The 22,490-nt window shown below is 54.4% G+C and overlaps 1 protein-coding gene, 1 long non-coding RNA gene and 1 pseudogene across 3 annotated transcripts in view; 2 read left to right on the forward strand and 1 right to left on the reverse strand.

Annotated features, from left to right (window-relative positions):
- Positions 1-1,190: 1,190 nt before the first annotated feature.
- The window catches only part of LOC134562723 (zinc finger protein ZFP2-like), a 30,949-nt gene continuing 9,649 nt past the window's right edge, over positions 1,191-22,490 (forward strand). Inside the window, exon 1 of the mRNA XM_063420251.1 lies at positions 1,191-1,286. The gene's annotated coding sequence lies outside the window, so the exon portion shown is untranslated. The remainder of the gene's footprint in view (positions 1,287-22,490) is intronic.
- LOC134562738 (zinc finger protein 345-like) lies at positions 1,300-21,577 on the forward strand (annotated as a pseudogene).
- Positions 11,295-17,193, reverse strand: LOC134562751 (uncharacterized). 2 transcript variants are annotated; one of them, XR_010083259.1, is made up of 3 exons: positions 17,101-17,193; positions 15,173-15,447; positions 11,295-11,632 (listed from the first exon to the last, which is right to left on the reverse strand). It is a non-coding gene; the product is annotated as an uncharacterized LOC134562751 (long non-coding RNA). The 2 variants fall into 2 exon arrangements; XR_010083258.1 differs by having other exon boundaries at positions 11,295-15,447.

Here is a 22,490-nt window from a genome sequence, read left to right on the forward strand (position 1 = left end):
TCTGATGGTGGTTTTGGGGAGTTAGATAGTGGTTTTGGTGGTTCTGATCTCATGTTGATTTTCATGGGTCTGATGCCAATTTTGGGGCCCCAAACCCCATTTTTGGTGTCCCTCATCCCATTTTCAATGTCTCTGAATCTATTTTTGGGTCTCTAAATTAATTTTCAGTGTCCCTGACCCCATTTTGGTGTCCTTAACCCCACTGTTGGGGTCTTGTGTTGATTTTGATGGATCTGATGCCAGCTTTCGTATATCTGACACATTTTTAGGGTTCTCTGACCCCATTTTGGGAATATCATGTTGGTTTTGAAGCATTTGATGATGGATTTGGGTGGTCTCAAGTTGATTTTGGTGGATCTGACACCATTTTTGGGGTCTCTAACCCCATTTTGGGGCGTCTGACCCCGTTTTTGGCATTTAGGAGGACCTTCAGGGCTCGCTGTGGGCACTGGTGGCCAGCACGCAGGAACATGCCGAGCTGGCCTGGTGGCACCAGGGCCTCCTCACCACCTCCTCCACCGATGAGGGGCTCCCCTGGCACGACCGCGACCAGCCCTGGTGGAAGTGACACCCCAGAATCGCAACTTTGCAGTCTTGGCCTCTCCAAAACCCAAAATTTGGGGTCCCAAGCCCCCAAGTCCCACATTTGGGGTCAAGGGGTCCGCAAACCCTAATTTTGGGGTCCTGGCCCCAAGCCTGCAAAACCCTGCTTTTGAGACCCAAGGCCTGGTTTTGGGGTCCTGACTCCCCCACCAAACCTCATTTTTGGTGTTCCAGACCATGCTAAGCCCTGAGTGTAGGGTCTTGGAATCCCCAAAGCTCTAATTTTGGGGTCCTGGCCCCCCACAAATCCGGGTTTCGGGGTCCTGGCTCCCACCAAGCCCAAATTTTGGGGTCCCAGCCCCACCTTTCCCCCCGCACAAGCCATAGAGAGTTGGGGAGCCCCAGGGCCGCCATTGTACAAATGTAATAAAGGACCTGCTGCACCCCAAAACTGGCTTGGGGCGTTTGGGGGCATCCTGGGGAGATTTGGGGCCATCTTGGGGAGTTAGGAGTGACTTGGAGGGTTGTAGGACAAACCGGGAAGGTTTAGGAGAGACTGGGGAGGGGGTGATTAGGGGTGTGCAGGGAGGTTTGGGAGTGATTTGGGGGGCTTAGGATCAAATGTGAAAGGTTTAGGACTGACTGGAGGGGTTTAGGAGCAACTGGGGGAGTTTAGGACCCTCTGGGTGGGGTTTATGATCAATGAGGATCATTCCGCTGCTTCTGGAGCCAGGAAGGGCCCGGTAAGAACCGGGCAGGTCCCTCCCAGTCCTTCCCAGTCATGCCAGGGGCGCGGCCAAAACTCCCTGGAGTGAGGGCAGAGGTCCTGGAGCAGTCCAGGTCCCAATCTTGGTCTCGGTCCCAGAGCGCTCCTGCTGCTGATTCCGGAGTCGATCTCAGTCCCAGAGCAGTGCTGGTCTCAGTTCTGATGTCAGTCTTGGGTTTGATGCTGGTGTCTTTTCTGGTGCTGATCTCAGTCTTGGTTCTGGCCCCGGAGATCTTAGGCCCATTTGGATGACTTTAGGCCAGGCCGGGTGGTTTTAGGGTGGATTTTAGGACCCTATGGGTGTTGTTAGGCCAAACCAGGCCCTTTAAGGGCCGTGCGTTGCTTTGGCCACGCCCCTTTCCCCTCACAGTTCCCGCCCTTTCCCTGACCCCGCCCCCACAGTTCGGGGCTGGGAACGGGGGAGGAGGAGAAGGGAGGGAGGAAGAGGCGGAGCGGCAGCAGGGAGCAGGAGGAGAAGGGCAGAGGAGGCAGAGGCGGCTCCAGGGCTCCCTGAATCCGCAGCCTGCCTGGGGAGCATCGCCCCCATCCCACAGGTGCCCGGGCAGGGGGAGCTTGGCCCAAATATCCACGGAGGGTCCCTGGGTTTGGGGTTTTGTTTGAGGAGTGGGATGTGTGGGGCTTGCAGGCCTCCAAAGCCAAGGCGCAGATGCCCCTCAGGGGAACATCAGGTGCTCCCCGGGAGGTGTTTTTGGAGTGTCCCGGTGTTGGCAGAGCCGTGCTGGGGATCGGGGGGATGCGGGTCCCCCTGCGGTGGGGGTTGGGCTTCCCGGGCCGGGCCCTCCAAGCTCTGCTGGGTCCATGTGGGGAGCGCGTGGGAGCCGCGGGGGCCCAGTCAGGATCCATTGACACTCACTCTAATCCCAGTGTGATCATAGCCACTCCCAGTATGATCCCAGTCACTTGCAGTCTAATTCCAGTCATTTCCAGTCTGATGCCAGTGGCCCCCAGTGTGATCCCAGTTGCTCCCTGTCAATGCCAGCATGACCCCAGTAGCCTCCCGTATGATCCCTGTGATCCCTGTCTCTCCCAGTGTATCCCACTCACCCCCAGCATGCTCCCAGTCATTCCCACCTCCTCCCAGCTGTTCTCAGCATGATCCCAGTTGTTCAAAGCCACTCCCAGTCAATCCAAGTATGACCCTCAGTGTCATCCCAGTTCTCCCCAGCATGGACCCAGGTGTTCCCAGTTCCTCCCAGTATGGTCCCGGTTGCCCCTAGAATAGTCCCACTCCCTCTGGGCATGGTCCCAGTCATGCCCAGTTGCCCCCAGCGTAGATCCAGTCACTCCCAGTTGCCCTTAGAGTGGTCCCAGTGATTCCCAGCATGGTCCTGGCTGTTCCCAGTGTTGTTGCAGTCCCCCCAGCATGGTTCCAGACACTCCCACTATATCCCAGTTGGCCTCAACATGTTCATAGTCATTCCCAGTCATTTACAGTTGTCCCAGTATGGCTCTAGTTACCTGAGAATGATCCCAGTCTTTCCCATTTAGTCCCACTTACCTCCAGCATGCTCCCAGTTTCTGGCCATTGACCGAAGTGTGGTCGCAGTTGCTCCCAGTATGATCCTAGATGTCATCTCAGTTCCCTCAGCATGGTTCCAGAATGTTAGAGTGGATCCCAGTTGCTCCCAAAGTGTCCAAATTTTCCTCCCAACATGGGCCCAGGAGCTGCCAGTAACCCCCATTTAGGATCCATTCACACCCACTGTAATCCCAGTGGCTCCCAGGATGATCCCAGTGGGACCCAAAATGTTATAAATGCCAATACAATATTCCAATTAAAATAATTTGGTTTATTAATCAAAAGATCGAATTACAGAATTTCGGTAAACCCACCAACAGCGGAGATACTTGACAGTCTTTTTCCCGGGAAAGTGCCAAGGGTGAACCTTGAGACACAGAACCTGGCCGTCTGCTGTCTCCCCCTAGGTTCACAAATTTGCCTGGTTTGGGGCTTGGTTTTTATACACTTTATTCTGCCCTTGGCAATATTTCCTCATTTTCCCCTTTGTGTCCCAGCTAGCTATTCAAATTCCTGGGTGTCTCCAGCTCAGCTGAAGAGTCCCCTCTCTCAGGTAAGGTGTTAATTTCTGGTTTTGCCAGATTTCCTGGCTGATTAATGGTCCGAGATATGGATGATGATGCTTGATGCTCGGTGAGGGTGTTGGCTGGTGGTGTTAATGGTCCTGCCGCCTTACCTTGATGGGTTTCCTCCTGGTGCTTGAGGAGACTGCCGGTTTTCCTGTAAACCTTTTGTCTATTTCTGAATGTGAGCTTCTGGGGTGATGCCTGCCTTTTCATAATTTGGTTTAACAAAATGTTACAAGGTATCCTGAAACTTATACTTTCATACAACACACATATATATATACAATCTTATAGTTTTCAATAAATTTCCTTAACTATAAGAACATGAATTAACATTCTACATTTTTCACACAAAGTCACTCCCAGTATGGTCCCAGTCACTGACTACAATCCCAGTCACTCCCAGTGTGATCCATGGCACCCAGTCACCCCCAGCATGGTTCAAGTCAGTCCCAGTATGACCCCAGTCACTCCCAGATTCTCCCAATATAATTCCAGTCATGCCCAGAGTGACTCTGTGTGACTCCCAGTGTGGGCCCAGTTTCTCCCAGTCACTCCCAGTCTGATTCCAGTATGATCCCAGTCACCCTCAGATACTCCCAGTACTACTGCAGTCACTCCAAGTATCATCCCAGTCAGTTCCAGTAGGATCCCAGTATGACCCCAACATGAGCACAGCTCCTGCCATCATCATCCAGTGTGGTTCCAGTTGCTGCCATTTATGAAGGGAGGTTTTTATGAAGGCCAGATGCCCGGAGATGGACTTGGGCAGAGGGACCTACAAACTGAACGTGCTCATCCCTTGTTTTCCCTCCTGACTAGGATTTCCCATTCCCAAACCTTGACTGGATGAAGGAGGAGGCTGCGAGGAAGAGGAAGATGCCCCAGGACTCCCAGGCAGGTGAGGAGGAAGTCACTGCCCCTTTCCCCCTCTCCCCTGCTCCATCTCCTAGCCCAGCCTGGCCCTGGCTGCAGGACAGCCCCGCTTCCGACGCCGTCCTGCCGGGGATGGTCTGAGGGGATCTCCTTCCCTGTGGCATGGAGGCAAATCCCATCCTCTCCTTGTCCTTCCGCCCCCAGACAAGGAGCTGAGCATGGAGAGCAGGGAGGACAAATCCCCGCAGCAGAACCTCGTGGGAGAGGCCGTTTGGAACGGCTCCATGGCACAGGAATCCAGTGGGGAGGAAAAGCCCTGGAGATCCCTCAAGAGGAGGGGCTGCAAAGGCAGATCAGGGGGATGTGAGGAGGAAAGACCCACCCTGTGCTGGGAAGGTGGCCGGAGATGGAGCCAGAGCTGGTGGAGCATGAGCAGCTTCATGATGGGGAGAGGCCCCACAAGTGCTCGGAATGTGGGAAGAGCTTCAGCCAGAGCTCCCACCTGATCCGCCACCAGAGGATCCACACCAGGAAACGGCCCCACGAGTGTGGGGAGTGTGGGGTGAGATTCAGCCGGAGACAGCACCTGATGCGTCACCAGAGGATCCACAGCGGGGAGAGGGGGAGTATAGGAAGGGCTTCAGGCACTGCACCCACCTGATCCGCCACCAAAAGATCCACACTGGGGAGAGGCCCTACGAGTGTTCCGAGTGTGGGAAGGGGTTTGTAACCAGCACCCAGCTCCTTCTACATCGGCAGACACACACGGAGGAGAGGCCCTTCCACTGCCCCGACTGTGGGAAGGGCTTCAGGCACAACTCCAACCTCATCGCCCACCGGCGCGTCCACATGGAGGAGAGGCCCTACGAGTGTGAGAAATGCAGGAAGAGATTCCGGACCAGCTCCAGCCTCCGTGTGCACCAGCAGATTCACGCGGAGGAGAGGCCCTATGGGTATGATAAGTGCAGGAAGAGGTTCCAGACTAGCTCTGATCTCCTCCTGCACCAGCGCACACACAAGGAGGAGAGGCCCTTCCGCTGCCCCGACTGCGGGAAGGGCTTCAAGCAAAACTCACACCTCAAGAATCACCGGTGGAACCACACCGGGGAGAGGCCCTACGAGTGTGAGGAGTGTGGGAAGAGCTTCAGCCAGAGGCAACAGCTGATCCAGCATCAGAACGTGCACACTGGGGAATGGCCCTACAAATGTGGGCAGTGTGGGAAGGGCTTCAGCCGCCATTCCCACTTTGTCATCCACCAGCACTCGCACATGGACGAGAGGCCCTACGAGTGTGATAAATGCAGGAAGAGGTTCCAGACCACCTCCAGCCTCCTTGTGCACCAGGGCATGCACACGGACGAGAGGCCCTTTGGGTGTGATAAGTGCAGGAAGACGTTTCAGACCAGGTCAAATCTCCTTGTGCACCAGCGGATTCACACGGAGGAGAGGCCCTTCAGCTGCCCCGACTGCGGGAAGGGCTTCAAGCAGAACTCACACCTCAAGAAGCACTGGCGCATCCACACCAGGGAGAGACCCTACGAGTGTGAGGAATGTGGGAAGAGCTTCTCCTGCAGCTCTAACTTGACCCAAGACCAACGGAGTCATCGATAATGGAAGCCCTGCCAGGTCTCCCAGTGCAGGAAGAGCTTCGTGCGCTGCTCTAGCTCCATCCCCCACTGCAGGACCCACATTGGGCAGAGGCCTGGTAACCCACATTCCCTGTGATCTGTGTTGGGAAGATCCCTGGCTGGTTATCTTTTTCTTTTGGCTTTAATTTTCTTCAGAATTATGTTCATCTGTTAAAAACAGCCAAAAGAGAGTTTAAAAGAAAATAATTCATCAAAGATGGGTAAAGTCCCATCATTTCACATGTGTTAGATGGTGAATTCAGGATTTGGGGTCAGATTCTGGAGAATTCTTGTGTTCTTGGGGGATTTTGGGCCATGTTCTCTGTCTCTTTGCACTCCAAAAGCCAAGAGGGATCAATCTGTCACCTCAAAATCACTCAAATTCACTCAAATTTTTGGAATTTTGAGGTCCTTAAAGGGAATTTTGAAGTCTCTGTAGGGACATTTTTGGCATTTTGGGAATTGCGGAGTCTTTGCAGGGTTTTTTTTTGCATTTTGGGTCCAGACACGGAAATTTTTAGGTTTCTTTTGGGAATTTTTAGATTTTGGGGTCCCCAAAGGGAATTTTTGGGGTTCTCATAGGAAATGTTTTTTATATTTTCGGATCTCTTTTGAGAATTTTGGGTCCAAACATGGGAAGTGTGGGGTTTCGATTGGAAATTTTGGGGAATTTTGGTGTCTCTGTTGGGATTATTTGGGAATTTTTGGCCCAGATGTGGGCATTTTGGTGTCTCTAGAGGGAATCTGGGGGGAATTTTTGGCTCCCTAAATAGGTTGGTGAACTCCCACATTCCCAACATTCCCCCAGTGTTGGTGAGCAGCTGGCCTGAAGCCTCCCAACCCCCTGACCTAGACTTTATCAGCCTATTCCTGTGAAAGAACAGAAATAAAACGCTTTTGTCAGAGTCCAGGACATCCCTCTGGCCGCCCTGAAGGGTTTGGAGACTGGAGAGGGGGTCTGGGATCTGTACAAGGGCATCAGCCAGCCTCACACAGAGCCCAGGAGGACACTGCCTCTGATCCCTGTCCACGGGATTGAATGCCCACATTGTATGAAGAATCACAAGCCGAGAGAATTCAAAATAAGTAGTAGCTAGTTTATCATAGAATGTAAATGTAGAATCTAGGATTCTCAGTATATGGGCTTGAAGAGGCGAGATGGAGGGATTGGGGCGCGGTCCTGTCCTCCTTGTTCTTGTTCTTTTCCCCCATTTTCTGCTGAGTTGTATCACAAGGATTGGTTTAGAGTAGAAATGACATGTTAACATAGGTAGTAAGTATTGGTAAGATTTTGTAAATAAAAAGTACGTTGTGGATGGTAGTTGGACCAGGGAAACAGTACAAAAGGTCCGGGACCCTCTGAGCCGCCGCAGTCCGCCGCGTGTCCTGCTGTGCTGAAGATGCCTTGCAGAGCTTAGAAAGAACTAAGATAAGGTACCCTGCCAGGGAGGCCTGGCAGAGCTGAGAAAGAACTGAGAGATAATGAAGAATAAACAACCTTGGAAACACGCACTGGCGGACTCAGCTTGTCTTCTCTAGCTCTGGCGTGAGACCTTTTGGTCAAGAGAAGCTCGAAAGCCTTATTACCTCGGGGAACAGCAACCCCAAGGCGAATCTTGGGGAACAGCAACCCTGAGACACCTTTGGCAGAGAGGGCACTGAGAGGTGGAGGGACTCTGCTGCAGAGAACGGATGCCAGCCAATCCCTGACAAGCATGTACGAAGGCAGCTATTGGTCAGTGAACTGGGTGGCACCAAGGTTCCAGCCAATCAGGTTTGGACGCGGGGTTTTGTACAGCCCCGTATAGGAGAGAAGCACAGAACAAAAGCCATTTTTGCCAGGTGAACTTCGGTGTGCCATGTCGTCTGCTCTCGGATTCTCGTCCCCGAGATTTGGTGGTAAAGTGTCCTTTGCCCTCTGAAACACCTCGTGCCAGAAGCAGAAAAAGAGTGAGGAGTCACCATCTCAGGTTTTTCAAGGCTGTTTATTCTTTGTTATCTCATAGTTCTTTCTGTGCTCTGCCAAAGTTCCTCCTGCGGCAGAGAACTCGTGGCGACACCCCCCTGGTTGGATGGTCTTGATCCTTTTGTACCATTCCTTGACCCAACATTGTCCACAACGATTTATTTACATTCTCTTAATACATTTGTATTCTCTATTTACAATTAATTGCCAATGCCTATTGCCCATGCTAACGATGTCACTTCTATTTTAAACCAATCTCTTGTGACCCAGCACCGCAGAAGATGGAGGGCAAGAACAAGAAGGAAGAAGAACAGGTTCATGCCTCATCTTGGCTCTCCAGCCTCCATTCTAAGAAACCCCAAATTCTACTTTTTCACCCTGTGATGAACTAACTACTACTCATTTCACACTATTGAAACTTGTATTTCCTCCTGGGCTCTGTGCCAAGGTTTCCAACCGCCCTGAACAGACTCACACTTCTAACAGTATCTTAAAAAATAAGAGTAAAAATAGCTCTTTATTAACCGTAGTTTTTGTTTACATTACTTTTTAGAAGAAGAGAAAAACTGATTGACTGTCTGTTTGACCAGTGTGGTTGGAGGAGTCGTGATCCTATCCTCCAATCCACAGCTGGTGCCAAAAATGTATAAATATGAAAGAAAGTAAAGTTCTTCCCCCTTCTTTCCTGCTGAGACATCTGTAAGTTGTGTAGTTCTTTCGTGTCCAACTGTGTCAGTCCGGATGTGTAAAAAATAGAAGAAGCCTCTAGGGACACCGGGACACAAGTCTTGATGATAGAAAAAGCCGTAGTGAAGGTATGGACCCTCTTTTTAAGCAACCTGGGGATAAAAAAAAGCCATAGTGAAAGTACGGTCCCTCTTTTTAAGAGAACAGGATAAAACACGACAAACAGGCTCTGCAAACCTTGCTGTCGTGGTGTGAGAGCCAGGGAATAGATGCTGCCACAGAAGCTGCTTTTAATATTAAGAACTGGGAATGAGCTGGTGAATTGGTATTTGACTCTGCCTCTCAAGGCAATGAAACAGCCCTGAGTGTTACAACTACCTGGAGGCTCGTGCTGGAAACGTTAAAACCAATAAAAGCCGAGCAGAACGCAAAAGCAGCAGCAAAGACACCGCCTGCTGAAATATCCCCGTATGGGGGAGTGTGAAATATCCCGGCATAAGGAGAGTGAAATATCCCCGGATGGCGGAGCGTGAAATATCCCTGGACGGCGGAGCGTGAAATATCCCGGGACGGCGGAGCGTGAAATATCCCGGGATGGCAGAGCGTGAAATATCCCGGGATGGCGGAGCGTGAAATATCCCAGGATGGAAGAGAGTGAAATATCTCCAGATGGCGAAGCGCAGAGGGAAGCGAGCTGTCGCTATAGGACATGCAATGAATCACACTGACTCCATGAATCTTCAGAAGGCTAGAGAGAGATTTATTCAAAACATGATTTCTTTCTATACTTTTTACAGAAACCAACATGATTGGATGGCAACGTTAACACCTCTTCAAACACACTGGTCAAGCCAGAGGGCTATCAAGAAGTCCCTCTTCTGAAAAGGAATGAATAACAAAGATATAATAAAGAAAACATCTCTTTTTGTTTCCAGCAAATCACCTGGGAAAGAAATTTCACAAACCAAAACATCTCAGGCATGAAATCAAAGCTACAGCGATCAGAACAATGGGTGCTGCGTCGGGTTCGCAAGCGGAGAGAGCAAGCGAAAAACCCCAAAGGGAGCGGCTTTCACTCGAGCTCGCTGTCCCCGCAGAGCCACCTCGCCCCGCCGCCAACCCCCGCTGCTGCCAGCACCGGGTCTGCCCGAGCCGGAGCCGCTGCGCCCGCCCGAGCTGCAGGAGCCCGTCCCGACACTGCCACCGCCGTGCCGCCCTGCCGAGCAGCCGCCAGGGCCCGGGACCGCGTTTAATTTGGGGCCCCCGCCCCCCTCATCCCGCGGCCGGGGGCGCTCCCAGCCCCACCAGTGCCACCAGCGCGGCACCATCCCGGCCCCAGCATCACCTCCCCCTCCCCGAATTCCGCTTGCGGGCAGCGCTGGGCGCTGCAGGTCTGCCTGGCAACTGATGAGTCATCAGAAAGAAAAGCTCTGATTGGCTGGACGTTGCCCCGCGGGGTCTCTGATTGGCTGGCCCTGTGAGAGGTGCTGGGCTCCGCCTGGCAACTGTGAGTCAGAGGCGCTCCGGGGGCTGATTGGCTGGAAATTGCTGGGCGGGGCCAGTGGGCTGAATTTCCGCCCGGCAGCTGGTTCGTCATCAGCGCCGCGCCTTCTGATTGGCCAGGATGTGTTCGGGGGTGGAGACAGGAGGACCTGGGGACCAGGAGACACCCGGCTTTTGGGGTTCCGATTCCCTTGTGGCCACCGGGGGGTCTCGGGGTCAACCCAACACCCCCAAAATTGCAGGGGGGTCCCCGGAGCCGTTTGTAACCCCCCAAAGTGGGCTGAAAGTGGCAGGAGTCACCAAAAAAAGGGATTAAAGAGTCCGATCAAGGATTGGGGAGGGGATGGGAATGTGGGGAGGGGTCTAGGATCGAGGGGGGGTCTGGGATTGGAGAGAAGTCTGGGATTGAGGGGGGTCTAGGACTGGGGAGGGGTCTGGGAATGGGGGAGGAATCTGGGGATGGAGAAAGGTGGAGGAGTGTTGAAGTGTCCGGAATTGGGCAGGATCTGGAGATGGGGAGGGGTCTGGGATGGTGGGGAGGGATCCATTCGGGACTGGGGCAGGATCTCTTCCTGCAGGAGGGGGGGTCCGTTTTTGGGACGGGGTCTCTTCCCGATCCCGTTCTTGTTCCAAATCCCATTCCCGATCCCATTCCCATTCTCATTCCCGTTCCTGTTCCCATTCTCGTTCCCATTCCCATTCCCAATCCCATTCCCAATCACAATCCCAATACCATTCCCGTTCCCTTCGGAGTCCAGGGCATCCCTCTGGCTGCCCTGGATGGTCCAAGACCCTGGCAGAGGGGTTTCAGACCCTGACAGGGGAGTCTGGAACCCTGGCAGAGGGGTCTGAGACCCTTGCACAGGGCCCAAAGTGACACTGTCTTTGATCTCAGCCCATGGGAAAACTTACCAGCTTTGCAGAAAGACCTACAGACCCCAGGAGTTTGATGTAAATAATAATTGGTTTATCACAGGGTGCAAATGGGGAAGGCAAGATGGAGGAATCAGGGTGTGGCCCTGTTCTTCTTCGTTCTTGTCCTTGTCCTCCATCTTCTGCTGTGTCAGGTCACAAGGGATTGGTTTAGGACAGAAGTGGCATGTCTAGTATAGGTAGTAGGAATTGGTAATAGACTGTAAATAAGAAATACGTTGTGCACAATGGTTGGGTGTTGTTATGATTTTCAGACGGCACAGAAATAACAACATGACTCTCTATACAATGGTAAAATGAGAGCAAACTTTATTCTTCCAAATTCTACTTTTATAGAGTAGTTCAGTACCAAGAACATGATTAGTTATTCAAAGTCTACACTCTTTGTCAAAAACCTTGTCAGAAAACACATTGGAAAAACACCACCTGCAGATGTTTTCTCACTTCTCAGGGTTTGCTTTGGTTTCCTCTTTTTCCAAGGCCACTTTCTCAGGCCTGTGTGAAGGTAGTAGGTGATGATTTCACACAAACACAGTGGCTGCTTGATGCCAAATTTCAGACTAGTGTCAGCATCCATATCATAGCTGGGTGAGAGAAAGGTACAAAAGGTCCAGGATGCCCAACCTGGGGGGAGAGATGCCTCGTGCTCTTGCCACAGCAAGGATCTTTGGTGGGCACAGAAAGAACTTAGAGATAAGAGACAATAAACAACCTTGAGAAACCTGGGCTGGCAAACTCCAACTCTTTCTACTGCTTCTGGCATGGGCATTCAAGGAAAAAAGACTCTTAACCAATATATCTTGGAAAAACCCTCCTGAGACCCTAACACCTCAACTAAACCATGGCACTGAGTGCCACATGCAGTCTTTCTTTAAACACATCCAGGGATGGTGACTCCACCACCTTCCTGGGAAGATCATTCCAATACTTTATCACCATTTCTGTAAAATACTTTTCCTAATATCCAACCTATATTTCCTTGATGCACCCTGAGACTGTCTCCTCTCGTTCTGACAGTTGCTGCCTGGAGAAAGAGACCAACCCCCACCTGACTACAGCCACCTTTCAGGAGGCTGTACAGAGTGATAAGGTCACCTCTGAATCTCCTTTTCTCCACGCTGAACAACCCCAGCTCCCTCAGCCATTCCTCACAGGCCTTGTGTTCCAAGCCCCTCACCTGCCTCGCTGCCTCCTCTGGATGTGCTCAAGCGTCTCAACGTCCTTCCTAAACTGAGGGGCCAGAACTGGACACAGCACTCAAGGTGTGGCCTCACCAGTGCCCAGGACAGGGGAAGAACGACCTCCCTGCTCCTGCTGGCCACACTGCTCCTGACACAGGCCAGGATGCCCTTGGTCTTCTCGGCCACCAGGGCACACTGCTGGCTCATGTTCAGCTGGCTGTCCCCAGTGCCCCCAGGTCCCTTTCTGCCTGGGCACTGTCCAGCCACACCATCCCCAGCCTGGACTGCTGCAGGGGGTTCTTGTGGCTAAAATGCAGGACCTGGCACTTGGACTTATTAAACTTCATCCCATTGGACTCTGCCCATCCATCCAACCCTTCCAGATCTCTCTGCAGAGCCCTCCTCCCTTCCAACAGATCGACACATGCTCCCAGCTTAGTGTCATCTGCAAATTTACTAATGAAAGAATCAATCCCCTCATCCATGTCACCAATAAAAATATTGAACAGAGCTGGCCCCAGCACAGAGCCCTGAGGAACACCCCTGGTGCCTGGCTGCCAGCTGGATGCAGCACCATTCCCACCACTCACTGGGCCTGGCCATGCAGCCAGTTCTTGACCCAGCACAGAGTGCTCCTGTCCAAGCCGTGGGCTGCCAGCTTTTCCAGGAGTGTGCTGTGGGAGAAAAGGGGGTGACCCCGGCAAGGGGGGACATGGGGGAGTCACACATGCTCCAAGGGGGGGACACGACCCCTGGGGACCCCCCCTCACCTTCTCCCACAGTTGGAGGTCAAGCCTCAGCCCAGCAGATGAGGCCAAACATGAAGCTCCCAAGCCCCGGGAGCATCTTGGGGCGGCAGCTCTGGGGATGGGAGGGGCAGGATCCGGGAAATGGCGGCAGCTGCCAGGAAGGGACAGGGATAGACTGGGACAGGCTGGGATAGACTGGGACAGGCTGGGATCGACTGGGACACTGGCATATACTGGGATACACCGGGCCCAGGACTAGCACCCACTGGGAGCAGGATCAGAGCACACTTGTACCCAGCAGGACCAGAACTGGGGCAACAGGGATCATAGTGGCAGCAACTGGGATATGCTGGGAGTGACTGGGATCATACTGGTGGAAACTGAGACTTCTTGGGCCAAGTGGCTGTGACTGGCCATGACTATGACTATGCTGGTGCCAACTGGGATATACTGGGAGTGTCTGTAACTACACTGGGGGTGACTGGGAACACACTGAGAGTAACTGGCAGTGATGGGGTCTACACTGGGAGCAACTGGGTTTGACTGGGACCATGCTGGGGGAGACTGGGATCACACTAGACTCATACTGGGATCATTCTTGGAATGATTTGGTCTATGGCAGTGGCAACTGAGAGCAAGTGGGATTAGACTGGAAGAAACTGGAAGCAACTAGGACTGTGCTGGGAGTGACTGGGATGACCATGGCATCAGAACAGGATAATACTGGGATTTACTGGGTCTGCTAGAGGCAACTGGGACTGCACTGGGACAAAATGGGACCATGCTGGGGACAACTGGGATCATACTAGGAGCAACTGGGACCACACTGAGGGTGACTGGTGTCATTCCAGGATCATACTGGAAGTGACTAGGAGCATGCTGATGGCAACAGGTATCATATTGGGGCAACTGGGATATACAGGGAGTGACTGGAATCATGCTGGAATTGCCTGGGAATAACTGTGAGCAACTGGAATCCTGTTGGAAGCTACTGGGAGCAACTGGGAGTGAGTGGAAGGACACTGGGGGACACTGGGATATACTGGGAGAGACTGGCGGTGACTGGGATCACAGAGGAATCATAAAGGAAGAATACTGGGAGTATCTGGGAGTGACTGGGATAGTACTGGGAGTGACTGGAACCATACTGGGGACTGGGAGCAACTGGGACCATGCTGGGGGCAAATGGCATCATAGTGAGAGTGACTGGGTTCATACTGGAATCATATTGGGAAGGACTGGAGCCAAAGTGGCAGTGACTGAGATGATACTAGGGGTGACTGGAACTGTACTGGGAGTGGCTGGAACCATGGTAGGAGTGAATGGGAACACCTGGGACCATGCTGGGATCACAGTGGGATCATAGTGGGAGTGACTGGGCTGGTACTGGGATCATACTGAGTGTCACTGAAAGTGACTGGGATCATACTGGGGGTGACTGGGAGCCACAGGGCCCATGCTGGGAGTGACCTGGGCCCCTCCCCCGGGTGGAACTGGGGGAACTGGCCCAGCTGGGGCTCAGGGTTGTTCTCCCCCAGGACTGCCCCGGGTGCTCCTGCCATCCCTGGTCCCACAGAGCCGAGGGACAGGGGACAGCCAAGGGACAGGGGACAGCTAAGGGACAGGGGACAGCCAGGGAACACGGCCTGGCCCAGGGACACTGAGCTCCAGCACTCTGAGCTGTTGTGCCCGCGCTGTCGCCCTTGGGCTCCCAGCACAGGACAAGGGGGAGAAGCCCCTCCAGAAACTGTTGTTTGCTTGAAGCTTTGCTCTTGGACATTCCCAAGGAGCCCTGCAGGGGCTGCAGCCCGGCCGGGTGCCTGGGGCCACCAAAGTCACTGCGGCAGTGCCCTCCTGCCCTGGGCAGGGCAGAGAACACCCAAGGAAAGGCTCGTGCTGGGCTCAGAGCAGGGACAGGGCACTCCCCTGGCACTGCCACGGGCACAACAGAGCCGGCCTGGGGACAGGATTGGGATTTGTGTCCCATGGAATCCCAGCAGAGATTCCTTCTCATTTCACTGCAGTCTGTGCATTGGTCATTTATTCAAATCATTTCCCCATGGAATTCCCATGGCAATGGGTTGGAGGGGAGATCCATCCAAGGAATTCTCACCTGACTGGACTAAGAGTGAGATCCAGCCATGGAAATTCCATGGGAATTCCTGCATTCCCAAGTCCCCCATTCCAGAATTCCAACATTCCCATAGAAATATTCCTACCCTTCCCACGCCCACCTTTGTGCTCCACAGCCTTCCAACCGTATCTGATGTATTTTGGGAGCTCTTCCACACTGCTGTGTCCCAGGTAATGCTTCATCTGCTCCACCGTGATCCCTTTGGATTCCCAGCACCTCTGGGTGATCCAGGTGGCACCAATGGACACCGCAAAGCTCCCGGATCCCAGCTGGAAGGAGATGAAATCCCACCCGTCGGAGCCGTACCGGTGGGATCCAGGGATGCTCCACTGGACAGGAGGTCACAGCTGGAAACCACCTGCACTGTGTGGAGACCTGGGAAGGAGGGGAGAATGGAGCCATGGAGATGTGTCCCAGCCCCACAGAGCCCCTAGGAGCTCCCTGGATTCCCATTCCAGCCCCACAGATCCCATCCCAGCCCCTCAGAGTCCTCCATTCCCACAGATCCCAGCCTAGCCCCTGGCTCCCTCTAGTCACCCCTGGCTCTGGTGGCACCAGCCCCGTTTCCAGGTCACGGTCGGCCACGTGCCGGTTCCTGTCATTGAGCCGGCTCAGCTATCCCAAATCCCAGCACTGCCTATCCCAATATCCCGGCTCTGCATGTCCCAATATCGCATCTCTGGCTATCGCAATGTCCCAGCTCTTCCTATCACAATGCCCCAGCTCAGCCTATCCCAATGTCCCGGCTCTGGCTATCCCAATATCCCATCTCCGGCTATCCCAGTGTCCCAGCTCTGGCTATCCCAATATCCCGGCTCTGCCTATCCCAATGTCCCAGCTCAGCTCCCGCCGCCATCCCCGCTCTCTGCAGCTCCATCCGGCTCCGCTCGCTGTCCCAGCGCTCACAGGGGGTCCCGGCCACAATCAAGGACTGGGGGACCCCTGGGCCGGGCTCTGACAGCGCCGCTTCCAGGCACTGCAGGCAGTGGGACACTGGGGGGACACAGAGATTTGGGGGAGCTGGGGGGACTGAATGTCAGAGTTTGTGGATCCAGGGGCGTCAACAGGCCAAAAAAAGGAGGGACTTGAAGACCTGGGAGAGCTGGGAAGGAGGTTCAGGGGCTCAGAGTCAAGGAAAGGGGAGGGCAGGCACTGGGAGAGGTGGGATGGGGTGTCCAGGGAATCCTGTGCCCAGCAAAGGGGGTGCCAGGGCTCCTCAGGGTGAGGAAAGGAGGGGCTGGGGGCTGGGAAATGCAGGAATGGGGGCCCAGGGGTCCCAGAGTCAAGGAAAAAGGTGGATCTGGGGTCTGTGAAAGGCAGGGTGGCAGGGAAATGGTTGAGTTGGTGCCGGATAAGGGGGTGCAGGGGGGTGTCAGTGCTGGGCAAAGGGGTAAAAGGGTGTCTCAGTTCGCAGGAATGGGGGGTCAGGGGGGAATCTCAGGGTCAAGGAAAGGGGGGGCAAGGACTGAGAGAGGTAGAAGGGAGTTCCAGGGGGTCCTTGGGACCATGAAAGGGGAGTCCAGGGTTTCCCAAAACAGGAGGGTCACAGGCTGGGGAAACCCGGGATATTCGGGAAGAGGGAGTTCAGGGGGTCTCTGGTTTTGCAGAAAGCTGGGGCTGGGGGCTGGGAAAGGCAGGAATGGGGGTCCAAGGCGTTCCAGGGCATCCCAGGGTCAAGCACACAGGAAGTCTGGAGGCTGGGAGACATGGTATGACCGGGAAAAGGGGAGCAGAGGGTCCTGATGTACAGAAATAGGGGATTCAGAGGGGTCCCTGTGCAGGATAAGGGGAGCAGAGGGGTCCCGGTCCCGTTCGGGTCCCGCTGCCGGAGGTCCCACTCCCCCCTCGCCGCCCCCAGCCCCAGCGCTGGAGCCATCGCGCTGCTCCTGCTCACTCCCAGTATCATCCCAGTATGATCCCAGTATAAATCAGTCACACAGGAGATGCTCCCAGTATGATCCCAGTACAGCGCAGTCACTCTCAGTGATCCCACTCCTGCCATCCCCCAACCCTCTCTTGCCTTCCCACCTGGCCCGGCTCCATTCCCGCTCCTCCCGCGGGCTGCGACGGGTCCGGGGAACGGGGGAGGAGGAGGAGGACGGAGGGAGGAAGAGGCGGAGCGGCAGGAGGAAGCGGGAGGAGACAACGAGCGGAGGAACCGCGCGGCTCCAGCGCTCCCTGAACTCGCAGCCCCCCCGGACCCCTCCCATCCCGCAGGTGCCCGGGGAGGGGGAGCTCGCCCCAAATATCCCGGGGGGGTCCCTGGGTTTGGGGTTTTTTGGGGGGCTGATGTTTGGAGCTTGCAGGGCTCCAAAGCTGAGACGCAGAGGCCCCTCGGGGGGACATCAGGGGCTCCCGGGAGGTGTTTTTGGGGTGTCCCGGTGGCGGCAGAGCCCCGTTGGGGGTCGGGGGGATGCGGGTCCCCCCGCGGTGGGGGTTGGGCTTCCCGGGCCGGGCCCTCCGAGCTCTGCCGGGGCCACGTGGGGAGCGCGCGGGAGCGGCGGGGCCGGGGGACACCGGGTTTGGGCACAGCCATGCCCAGAGTGACTCCCTGGAACTCCCAGTGTGCGCCCAGTTGCTCCCAGTCACTCCCAGCATGGTCCCAGTCACCCCCAGTATGGTTCCAGTCACTCCCTCATACTCTCAGTATTATTCAAGTCATGCCCAGAGTGACTCCCTGGAACTCCCAGTGTGGCCCTCGTCTCCCAGTCACTCCCAGTATGGTTACAGTCACGGCCAGCACCTTTCCAGTCCCTCCCAGTCTGATTTCAGTATGATCCCAGTCACTCTCAGATACTCACAGTACTATTTCAGTCACTCCCAGTATGATGCCAGTCAGTTCTAGTAGGATCCCAGTATGATCCCGACATTGGCACAGCTGCTCCCATGATCATCCACTGTGGTTCCAGTTGCTCCCATTTACCCCCACTGTGGTTTCAGTCTCTCCCAGTATATCCCAGTTGCTGCCAGCACGTTCCAAATCACTCCAAGATACTCAGATTTTCTTCAAGCCTTATCCCAGTTGCTCACAGCATTTCCAGTCACCCTCAGTGCTGTCCCAGTTGTTACCAGTATGATCCAGTATGTTCCCAGTCTCCCCGAACATCGTCCAGCTGCTCCCAGTGTGATCCCAGTGTGATTCCAGTTGCCCCCAGCATGGTTCCAGTATCTCCCTGTTCCTCCCAGTGGGATCCCAGTTGCCCCGGTGTAGACCCAGTGAGTCTGTAGATGATCCAAGTCCCTCCCAGCATGGTCCCAAGTCATTCCCAGTTCCCCCAGTGAAGATCCTGTGACCCCCACTCGCTCCCGGTGTCCCCCAGCATGGTCCCAGTTGTTCTCAGCATGGTCCCGGTTTTTCCAACAAGGTTTAAGGTCCCTTTCGATGATTTTAGGCCAAATCTGGTGGTGTTAAGTCTCATTTAGGTGATTTTGGGAAAACCTGGGTAGTTTCAGGGTGGATTTTAGATCTCTATGGAGGATTTTAGGCCTATTTGCATGGGGTTTATGTATGTTTGGGTGATTTTAGGCAAAATCTGGTGGCGTCAAGTGTCATTTGGGTGATTTTGGGATAACCTGGGCAGAGTGCATTTTAGATCCCTTTGGAGGATTTTAGGTCTACTTCCATGGGGTTTAGGTATGTTTGGGTGATTTTGGGCCAAATCTGGAAGGTTTTAGGGTTGACTTCAAGATCCTTTGGGTGATTTTAGGCAAACCTAGGTTTTTGAGGGTGAATTTTATTCCCATTTGGGAGATTTGAGGCCATTTTTTAAGGGTTTAAAACCAGTTTGTGCAGTTTTAGGGCCCTTTGGTTGGATTTATGACCCCTTCGAATGATTTTAACCCCATTTGGCTGATTTTAGCCCAAAGCATGTGGATCCATTGTGGATTTTAGGTCCCTTTGAATTATTTTAGGCCTCTTTGGGTGTTTTTAGGCCAAACGAGGCCCATTTAGGGCCGCACGTCCCCTTGGCCGAGCTCCTTTCCCTCATAATTCCCGCCCTGTCCTTGGCCACGCCCCTTTCCCCTCACAGTTCCCGCCCTTTCCCTGACCCCGCCCCCACAGTTCGGGGCTGGGAACGGGGGAGGAGGAGGAGGGAGGGAGGAAGAGGCGGAGCGGCAGCAGGGAGCAGGAGGAGAAGGGCAGAGGAGGCAGAGGCGGCTCCAGGGCTCCCTGAACCCGCAGCACGGCCAGGGAGCTCGCCCCAAATATCCCGGGGGAGTCCCTGGGTTTGGGATTTTTTGGATTTTGCAGGAAGTGGCTGCTCCCAGTATGAGCCCAGTTGCCCCCCGTGTGGTTCCCATTTCCTCAGCATTCCCGTGATGAGCCCAGTCACTGCCAGTATCCCTAAGTGGGGAGACAGAAGAGGGAGGAGCTTTTCGGGTTCCTGGCACTCCCAGCAGCCTGGAGAGGGGAGGGACCGAGCAGATGGGGAATCTCCTTCCCCTTCCCTGTGGCATGGAGGCAAATCCCATCCTTTCCTTGTCCTTCCTTCCCCAGGCAAGGAGCTTAGCATGGAGCCCAGGGAGGACAAATCCCCACAACAGAACTTCGTGGGAGAGGCTGTTTGGAGCGGCTCCACTGCTCAGGAATCCACCAGGGAGGAAAAGCCCCCAGATCCCTCATGAGCAGGGCCTGCAAAGGCAGACTGGGGGGATGTGAGGAGGAAAGACCCACCCTGTGCCGGGAAGGCGGCCGGAGATGGAGCCAGAGCTCAGAGCTGGTGGTCCATGAGGAGCTTCCTGATGGGGAGAAGCCCCACAAGTGCTTTGGGTGTGAGAAGATCTTCAGCTGGCGGTGCCACCTGCTCCGCCACCAGAGGATCCACACAGACGAACGGCCCTACGAGTGTGGGGAATGTGGGAAGAGCTTCAGGAAGAGCTCCCAGCTGACTGCCCACGAGATGATCCACACTGGGGAACGACCCTACAAGTGTGGGGAATGTGGGAAGAGGTTTCAGAACAACTCCAACCTGATCCAGCACCAGATGATCCACACTGGGGAGAGGCCCCATGAGTGTGGGGAGTGTGGGAAGAGCTTCAGGTCACACTCCCAGCTGGTCTGTCACCAGAGGATCCACACTGAGGAGAGGCCCTTCAAGTGTAAGGAATGTGGTAAGAGCTTCAGGCGGAGAAACAACCTAAACTTCCACTAAAAGATCCACACTGAAGATAGGCCCTACAAGTGTTCCAAGTGTGGGAAGGGATTTCGGACCAGCACCAGGCTCCTCGTACATCAGCAGATTCACTCCGAGGAGAGGCCCTTCCACTGCTGCAATTGCGGGAAAGGGTTTAAGCAGAAATCCGCCCTCACCATCCACCAGCACATCCACACTGGGGAGAGGCCCTATGAGTGTGATAAATGCGGGAAGAGGTTCCAGACCAGGTCCAGTCTCCTCCTGCACCAGCGCACGCACACAGAGGAGAGGCCCTTCCGCTGCCCCAACTGCGGGAAGGGCTTTAGGCATAATGGCAACCTCGATATGCAACGACGCATCCACACTGACGAGAGGCCCCACGAATGTGAGGAATGTGGGATGAGCTTCAACCAGAGGGCACACCTGATCTGCCACCAGAGGACCCACACCAGGGAACGGCCCTACCAGTGTGGGGAATGTGGGAAGAGCTTCAGAGAGAAAGCCACCCTGATCCAGCACCAGAGCATCCACACTGGGGAGAGGCCCTATGAGTGTGGGGAATGTGGGAAGGGCTTCGGGCATGGTGCCAATCTGATCCGCCACCAAAAGATCCACACTGGGGAGAGGCCCTACGAGTGTTCCAAGTGTGGGAAGAGGTTTCCCACCAGCTCGTATCTCCTCCAGCACCAGCGGATTCACATGGATGAGAGGCCCTTCCACTGCCCCGACTGTGGGAAGGGCTTCAAGCACAACTCCACCCTCAAGAATCACCGGCGCATCCACACCGGGGAGTGGCCCTATGAGTGTCCCCAGTGTGGGAAGAGCTCCAGGAGCTCATCCTTGACCAGACACCAATGGAGGCACCAGTAAGGGAAGCCCTGCTAGTGTCCCCAGTGTGGGAAGAGCTTTGTGCACTACTCAAACTCCATCTCCCACTGGAGGAGCCACATTAGGCAGAGCCCTGGTGACCCACGTTCCCTGTGACCCCTGTTGGGAATACATCATGCTGGTTATCCTTTTGTTTTGGCTTTCATTTTCTTCTGACTCATCTTCGTCTGTTAAATAGAGCCAAAAAAGCATTTTGAGTGTTCTTGATGGAGTATTTGTGTGTTCTTCAGGGATTTTGGTCAGTAGTCTCTCTCTGCACTTCTGATCCAAGAGGGATGGATCTGTCACCTCATAACCCATCAAATCCCACTGAATAATACTCAGTGTTACCCCAAAAGGGCTGAATTCCAGCTCATAATGGCTTGTACACACCTCAGAAAAACTCAGTCCCATCCCAAACTTACTCAGTTCCAGAGCTGCCGAGGTGCAATGGTGTTGGAAGGAGATCAAGAGAAGTGGGATGCAAATTTGGAGAGGTGGGATCGGGATTGTGTGGGGCGGGGTGGGTGGGATGTGTTTTGATAATAAATCAAATTTTGAGAGTTCTTCATTTCTGTCCCATTCATTTTCAGTCAGTGTCAGTTCTGTTCTCACAGTGCCACCTTCTCAGCTGATTGTGTTGGTGTCCTCCTTTCTCTGCTGCCTCTCTCTGCCTGGTCTCTTTGTCTCTCAGTGCCTCCTTGAGCCAGGGCAGCTCCCACCAAAGACCCTGCCCTGACTGAATTCCCAATGCAGGAGCTACAACAAGCATGGATGAAGTTCTGGAGCCTGGCAGTGAAATGTCCCTGTAGGATCTTGCTGCCCTTGGCTTTTGGCCCCTTCTTCAGAGCTTTGCCTTCAAGGGCAGTAAGATCTTTTCCTTGCTGGGAACTGGAATTCCAGAGCCTTGCAATGTGTGCCATGCAGGAGCATCCAGACTGGGATCCTGCGGTCTGGGCTCACATGGACTGGGATCCTCCAGCCTGGGACTACACAGAGCGGGACCATCTGGATCAGGAGCATCCAGACTGGGATGATGAGACTGGGACCTTGTAGGGCTGGGATTGTTTGGGTTGGGATCACATGGACTGGGACTGCACAGACTAGGGTTGCACAGACTGGGGTTGCACAGACTGGGATTGTTTAAACTGGGATTGTACAGACTGGGATTGCACAGACTGGGATTGCACAGACTGGGGTTGCACAGACTGGGATTGCACAGAATGTGTTTGTACAGACGGATCACATGGGCTGGGGTTTCACAGGCTGGCACCATCTGGATCAGAATCACACAGACTGGGATCATACGGACCAGGGTGGCTGCACCGGAACGATTCCAACCGAGGCAGTCCCGGCCGACCCAGGGCTCCCTCCCAGTCCATCCCTCCCCGAGGGTCCCTCTGAGTCTTGAACGGG

The sequence above is a fragment of the Prinia subflava genome, chromosome 30 (assembly GCF_021018805.1).
Source record: "Prinia subflava isolate CZ2003 ecotype Zambia chromosome 30, Cam_Psub_1.2, whole genome shotgun sequence".
Lineage (NCBI taxonomy): Eukaryota > Metazoa > Chordata > Aves > Passeriformes > Cisticolidae > Prinia > Prinia subflava.